The sequence below is a fragment of the Triticum aestivum genome, chromosome 7B (assembly GCF_018294505.1).
Source record: "Triticum aestivum cultivar Chinese Spring chromosome 7B, IWGSC CS RefSeq v2.1, whole genome shotgun sequence".
NCBI classification, from domain to species: domain Eukaryota; kingdom Viridiplantae; phylum Streptophyta; class Magnoliopsida; order Poales; family Poaceae; genus Triticum; species Triticum aestivum.
This window is the reverse complement of record NC_057813.1, coordinates 639,120,233-639,127,840: the sequence shown is the minus strand read 5'-3', so window position 1 is coordinate 639,127,840 and position 7,608 is coordinate 639,120,233. Positions and strand designations below refer to the sequence as shown.

At 53.3% G+C, this 7,608-nt stretch overlaps 1 long non-coding RNA gene across 1 annotated transcript; it reads right to left on the bottom strand.

Annotated features, from left to right (window-relative positions):
- Positions 1-224: 224 nt before the first annotated feature.
- LOC123159020 (uncharacterized) lies at positions 225-1,673 on the bottom strand. The gene is made up of 3 exons (XR_006479454.1): positions 1,394-1,673; positions 836-896; positions 225-719 (listed from the first exon to the last, which is right to left on the bottom strand). It is a non-coding gene; the product is annotated as an uncharacterized lncRNA (long non-coding RNA).
- Positions 1,674-7,608: the final 5,935 nt, after the last annotated feature.

Sequence of the window (7,608 nt, the reverse complement as noted above, 5' to 3'; positions counted from 1 at the left end):
AGAGGAAATTAATCACATTTCAGTTAATCGAGCAAACGAACATGCCTCCACCACTCAAGATCCTGCTAGAAATGACCTAACACATGTTTGACGTGAATCAAACAATCTGATTTAAATGGTTTAATGGATTTCAAAGATCATTCTCATTTAGAAGCATGATACCACGTGATTAGCCCGTCCAGAAGTCCTAGATACTCAAACAGCAAGAAATAGACAGAAGGCAATGAATTAAATGTATGCAAGCTCTAAATTACTGGAGCTCAAAACCAAACATGGTATCGAGATCACACAACATAGAGGCCGCTACGGTTGAAGCCCGAACTACGGTAAGAACGGCTAAGAAAGGACTAAAGTTAGAAGTTTGGAGTTCCAGACCTAAGGCAATTACAACATCATTCCAATTGCACTAATATTTTGGCAATGCCGATAAAGATGCTAACCACTAGTGCGTCCCCTACCCCCTCTTCTTCCTCCTCGGATTTTGTTACCCCCTCGTCGTCCTCCTCCTCCCCGGGTTCTGTTGCCCCCTCGCCCTCCTCCTCCTCGGGTTCTATTGCCTCCTCGGGTTCTGTTGCTTGGCGCTCGTTGAGGTGCGTCACTCTCGGAATCGTCACTCTCAGAATCACTCTCAGTCACAAGGGTACCGGTGGAAATGGATTTTGTTTCTTCAATTGCATCTATATAATCATTGTCCGCAATGTCCACAACTAGCTTCTCTTCTGAAAATTTGGAACGAACAATTATGATAGAAATATACAGTACATGTCAAAAGAGAATGAAAATTATTATGTTAGTACAGTAGGACGCATAGTCAATTCTTGGGAGAGGAAGCTACCTGTTTCATTCTTATGCTCTTCTGTGTCCTTCTTGCCCTTCCCGTTCTTTGTCGGTTCCATCTGACAACCAAAGAAACAAAAATGTTGCACGTGAGTACATCCGAATTTCATGTCTTGGAAATTATAAAAACATTACATTTCTATAAACGGTCCGTTAAGCGATAGGTGTTAAACAAAACTCTGTTTTGCCTCAATTTTTCATGTATTTTTCATGTCTTGGAGCATATAAGCCGCAATTTTTCATGTATTTCCGTTATGTCAAACTCAAAAGTAATGGAAAGGGGTCATGCCCGGTTCAGAAAAGAAAAAAAAAACAGCAATTTTCACATGCTTAACAACACGAGTAGCAGCAGGCACAAGGAGTAGCAATGGACCAATAGCAGCAGCAGCAGCAGCAGCCAAGAGACAGCAGCATCCGAAGCAATCAAGCGTGCAGATTCCATGGAGCCAGCGGGAGGCGCAGAGGAGCGCAACCCACAGAGACGGCACAAATAAAGAGCATGGAAATTAAGCAACGAGGCACAAATCTACAGCAGGGGAGGTCGGGACCGGGTCACCTGAGGGGGGAGAGGATGAGAAGAGCTTGCCGTTGGTGTCGGGGGCTCGGCGGCGAGGTCGATCTGCCGAGGTCGACAAAGGGTGCGGGGCGGCCGGCGTGACGAGGAGTAGGAGAAGCTCGAGGTCGGGGTTGGGGACGAGGAGCAACGAGCCGGCGAGGAGGAACCGCGCGCCGAGACGAGGAGGAGCTCGAGGTCTGCTCGCCGACCCTCGCAGAGGGCGTAGGGGAGAGGGAAGATTCGGGGGTGGGGGTGGGGGAAAGAGGGACCGCAGGCGACGAAGAAGAGAAAGGTGATGAGATGGGTGGTGAACCAGCCCTGCCAGTTCCCAATGGAACTCCGCCAGCTTGGGAACTGGCACGTGGGTCCCTGTACCTTCGTCTACTCTTTCTCTGATGAGCCCCCCCCCCCCCCCCCCCCCCCTCCCAAAAAAAATCAAACTTACTATCGTCCACTATTGGCTATACTGGTCCGGTAAACCGCGGTACCGAAAATTCATTTACAAACTTGAAACATAGCCGTGGCTATACCTATGCATATCTTGGGCCGGGCTGGGCTTCGGGCCAGGCCAAAAAAAGCCCGCTGCTAAAAAACAAGGCCAGGCCCGGCCATCGGGCCTACAAAATCGGGCCCGAGCCCAAGAAAGCCCGACACGGCCCGGCTCAACCACGGCTAAAAATGTGTTTTGTGCAGGCCCGAGCCCGACCCGACCTTCCCGTCGGTCTCAGTTTCCAGGCCCGAGCCCGGCCCGGGATTTCGAGCCGGGTTGGGTCGGGCCGTCCAGGCCGGGCTGCCAATGGTCAGGTCTAGCCAAGGCACATAGTTCATCACAAACTTCAAACATACTAGATTTAAAACCTAAAATCTAACTAACCATTCTTCTTGACATGGAGACGAAACTTCGCCGTGGAGCTGGAAAGGGCAAACGTGAAATCGTACTCTTCCTTGGCGACCTCTAGCAGCGCGGCGACCACTTCTTCTTCCACGGCGACCGCCTAATTCATCTCGAAGAACTTGCGCTCCGCCTCCCGGAGGCGCTTAGTTGTCCCCCAGAGGATCTCGTGTAGGCGGTCAAACTCCCGACACGCCCGCTGGCCACTGTCGTGGGAGAGGGCGCCGTGCTCACGCGCCTGCGCTTGGTTGTCCCCCCAGAGGATCTCTTGGAGGCGGTCGAACTCCCGTCACGCCTGCCACCTACCGTCGTGGGAGAGGGCGCCGTGCTCAAGCGCCTGTGCTTGGTTGTCCCCCAGAGGATCTCGTGGAGGCAGTCGAACTCCCGCCACGCCCGCCGGCCACCATCGTGGGAGAGGGCGCCGTGCTCACGCGGCTGTGCTTGGTTGTCCCCCAGAGGATCTCGTGGAGGCGGTCGAACTCCCGCCACGCCCGCCGGCCACCGTCGTGGGAGAGGGCGTCGTGCTCACGCGTCTGCGCTTGGTTATCCCCCAGAGGATCTCTTGGAGGCGGTCGAACTCCCGCCACGCCCGCCGGCCACCGTTGTGGGAGAGGGCGCCGTGCTCACGCGCCTGCGCTTGGTTGTCCCCCAGAGGATCTCTTGGAGGCGGTCGAACTCCCGCCACGCCCGCCGGCCACCGTCGTGGGAGAGGGCGCCGTGCTCACGCGCCTGCGCTTGGTTGTCCCCCAAAGGATCTCTTGGAGGCGGTCGAACTCTCGTCACGCCCACCGCCTACCGTCGTGGGAGAGGGCGCCGTGCTCACGCGCCTGTGCTTGGTTGTCCCCTAGAGGATCTCGTGGAGGCACTCGAACTCCCGCCATGCCCGCCAACCACCACTGTGGGAGAGGGCGCTGTCGTGGTTCTAAGACTGACAGTAGAAAGGGGGGTAGGTATGGAGAGGCAAGATCTCAGCTATGGTGAAGGTGTACACACAAGGTTTACGAGTTCAGGCCCTTCTCGGAGGAAGTAATAACCCTACGTCTCGGTGCCCGGAAGCGGTCAACTGGATTATATGTGTGTGATGTTACAGGGGGTGCCAACCCTTGTCCCAGAGGAGGGGGTGGCTTATATAGAGTGCGCCAGGACCCCAGCCATCCTCCATTACATGGGGCTTAATGTACATAAAGTAGGGGCGTTACTGATAACGCCAGCCATAAGTGCTATTAATGACCTTAAAGACTACGGAGTGAACGCCTGACCATTGCAGTACTAAGTGACTCCTGGTCTTCGGTAGGTCGAGTGATTCATGGTCTTCGGTAGGTCGAGTGATTCCTTGTATGGTCGAGTGACAACAAGCAGGAGGGGTATCCGAGTGATCTGATTGGTCGAGTGGATATCACTCGACACCTTTGACTGGGGGTTCTTTGTTACCTCTTGGACTTCTTAGCTTCTAGGGTAGTGACCTTGGGTAGGGTGTATAAGTCAGGTTCGTGGCCCTACCCCGGGTCTGTATCCTCATCAATAGCCCCCGAATGGATTAAGGTTCGAGTGGAAAGTAGGTTGAAGTTGAACTTGTTCCGAGCTTTGTGTCTCGCGAGTGTTTCATGCAGGACGGAAGGCTAAAGTTGATCCTTCAGCTTCGATTCAGTTGCCTTGATCGATTCAACGAGTTGTCGAATGAACTTGTAGCATCATCCGCCGAGTGTTGTCTTGGGGCGCAGAATCTTTGGCGCGATTGATTGCAGTGTATCCCGGATTTCACGGGATTCGAAATTTCGAGGAAGCACGCGGGACGGGGCGTGCCGAAGTAAGCGGGGTGGATAAATAGTATCGCCTCGATCTTTGCGCCACATTTTTCGCCACGTACATTGCGCGCAACTGTTGCGGGATTTGACAGGATCGCCTGGTCCCACGCGTCAGCCACTCGGAAACGGCCCTTTATAAGGCGACGGAGCCGAGGTGCCTACACTGTGCGTGTGTGTTTTTCTTTCTTCTTCCTCTGCTTCTCCACCGCATCCGGCTCCTCTGCTCACGATGCCGCCGCTCTGCCACCATGGTGAAGGACAAGACGGCAGCGCTGGAGCGCGCGAAGAAGGCGACGGGGGCGGCGAAGGGCAAGAAGCAGAACGCGAGTCGTCATCGCGCTCGGGGCCGCCGCCAGGCTGGATCCAGGGCGATTGGATCCGGTCTTTGCTCCGGCAGGAAGATCTGGATGAGCTGGTGGAGTCCGGGCTGATCGCCAAGGGTGCAGCAAGGCTGCCTGAGGGGGAGATGGAGTCGCAGCCTCGACCGGGTGAGTGTGTACTGCTCGCCACCCACGTCGACCGGGGCTTCTCGCTTCCTCTGCACCCCTTCTTCCGGGGCTTCTTGAACTTCTTCGGTGCCCAACTGCATCATTTCTCTCCCAATACCATCACGTACCTTGCCGCGTTCGTGTCGATGTGTGAAAACTTTTTGGGGTGTCGACCGCACTGGGGTCTTTTCAAACATATTTTCACCATCCGTTCCCAGTCGGTGAAGAAAGCGAAAATGAGTGACGAGAAAACCCATGTCATTCAGATGTGTGGGGTTTGGGTATCCAGAAAAGGCAGAGGAGTTCTTTCCCTTCCATGACTCTCCCTGAGTCGGTTAGGGGCTGGCAGTCGACCTGGTTCTACTGCCAGGACCTCCCAACTCCAGGTTAGTCGACTGGCCTTCCCCACTTTATTTTTGATCGTGTCCAGACTCCTTCCTCACTGAAAGTGACTGCTTCTGAGAACGTGGAGACGAAGATGCTGGTTGAGAAAGTGGTCCAACTGATCAATGAGGGTGTCACTGGCATGGATCTGCTGGAAGTATTCCTCAGTCGACGCATCCAGCCTCTTCAGGCTCGTGACCATCCCATCCCGCTCGTGTTCATCCAGAGGAAGTGACAACCAAGACCGTGGCCATGTGGTTGAAGAGCATTACAGGCAACTAGGACAACCCCAGAGGAGCCAGGAGAGTCGTCCCCTTCAGTGACGATAATCAGCCCGACAAGGTATGTTCTTTATTTCGATTGTCTTTGCATACACATTCCGACTGTCCTCGAGCTCGATTGACTTTCACTCGACTTCTTGCCTTGTAGGTTTTTACTGACATGTATTCGATGCCCAACGGTGAACAAGTTCTAGAGCAGGACCAGGAGGGAGAGGCCAGCGCGGAGGAGAGTGGTGAATGGGAATCTTTGGATGAAGACGAGGAGGAGGAAAGCGAGGAGTCAGATGACACGGATGCGGTCGACTCACCGCCATGCTCTGAACGCCGATCCAAGCAACACCATGACCCGGCGGACGGGCGCAGAAAGAACATGGCCCCAAGTACCCAAACGCAGAAGCGCACTCGGACGTCGACTCCAGAGCCGACAGAGAAGGTCGCCAAGCAGCCCAAGGTTGCTCCTCCAAAGACTCGGAAGACTTTGCCGAGGATCAAGATGGACGTCCCTGTTGCTTCAGGGTGAGTATCTTTCTTGCATTTATCTAGGCCGACTGAAGCTTCTGTTCTGACCGAATGGATCATGTATCTTTCTAGCCCAACCTCCGCTGCGACTGACATGGATATCGACAAAGCTCCAGGAGACGAGGAGACCGACGACGTGGCCACCTCCCGAGCTGGTAAGTCCGTTCGACCAGAACTCATTAGTCGATTGAGCTATCAGTCGGCTGAATTTCCGATGTTTTGCTTTCGCTGCAGCTCCGCGAGACATTGTAGTGCTTCCCGATGAAGAAGAAGAAGAAGTGCCTCTACATGAGAGGAGGAGGAGAGGCGGGGCTCAAGCAGGAGTGGGCTTCAAGTTCTAGTCCCTCAGTCGACGCCAGTGCTTGAGGCGATGGTCGAGCGCTCCGGAGATCCGGTTCGGACCAACGTCACATTCGCCAACCCGCTAACGAGTGATCGTCCATCGGGGTCGACTGCTCCGGCTCCTGCTGCTCCAGTGCAACTCCACGCATCCGACCCAGTAGCTACCTCGGCCACCTTGGAGCCATCACTTTTTGCTGCATACCAGACCCTAGATGATTCACCAAGTGCTGCCAGGGAGGCTCTTCGCCAGGTGAACCTTGTTATGGAGCAGGTGAAGGTGATGCACGAGGCCAGCCAGGTGGCCTATAATGCCAGCACCGCTCTGCAGACCAATGTTAAGGTCAGTGAACTACTGACTGAACTTTTGAATGTTGTTTTATATCTGATCACCCACTAGGGTGTGCCTGTTTTTAGAGTTTAGGAAGTCTTCCACTCCACTCGACTCGTGCCGAGTCTTAGTATTCTGTCCGGACCAGTGGGGGCACACCGAGTGCACCCACTGGGTGTAGTCCCCGAGACCACGGTCGACTGCTGGCAGTCGGCTGAGGTCTTAGAATGTTCTTTTTTACCTTGTTTTTTTTGACTCACGCTAGGCAGACCATGCTGAGTTGATCTATATCAGTGGGGGCACGCTAAGTGCACCCACTGGGTGTAGTCCCCAAGACTACTGTTGAATATTTGATTCGACAATAGTCTTAGAGTAACTTTTCATTGTCATTGTCATTTATTTCTGTCGACTAATATCTCTCTCTCGCTGACTGCAAAGGTCTTGTGATCTTGGAGCTCGGCTTTCTGAGTTAAACAAGAAGCACATCAGCCTCGAACTTGATCTTGAACTTGCAAAGAATAACCTCAAGACTGCTCAAGAAGAAACAAACATCAAGGGAGGTAATCAATCAACACTTGTCCACCTAGTAGCTCGCGCCTTTCAGTGTTTTTTCTTTCAGTCTCTTTGAACCGAGTGACTTCACACAAGCAGATGTGCGTAGTGAAAACCGTCAGCTTCAGGCTCGTCTGAAGAGTGTTGTTTCTTTAGAGAGAATGAAGGAAGCTCTAGAGAAGAAGGATCAGGACCTTGCTGCTGCTTAGAAGGAAGAAAGAGAGAAGACAGCGCTTGCGGACAAGAAGCTGGCTTCTATCGGCAAGTTGGAAGAGGAGAACACGAAGCTGAAGACTGCCATCTCTGAAGCCAATCGGGAAGTTGAGCAACTGAAGAAGGACAAGGAGAACCTAACCAATGAAGTTGGAGGCCTCAAAGCTAGGACAGGCGAGCTAGAGTCCTATCTGGGAGAACTTGCCACAAAACTAGTTCTGAAGCTTGAAGGTACTGTCGTTCGACTGGTTAGCTGTCGTCGATTTAAGTATGTTGTTATAATGTCGACTCACTATTTTACATGATTGTGCAGAACTTTGTCAGGATTTTGAAGCTGAGACCGGGTGGGTCGAGACAGGTCTCGACCCCATCAATTGTCCTGTGAAAGATGACGTTGCGATGAACTTGCTA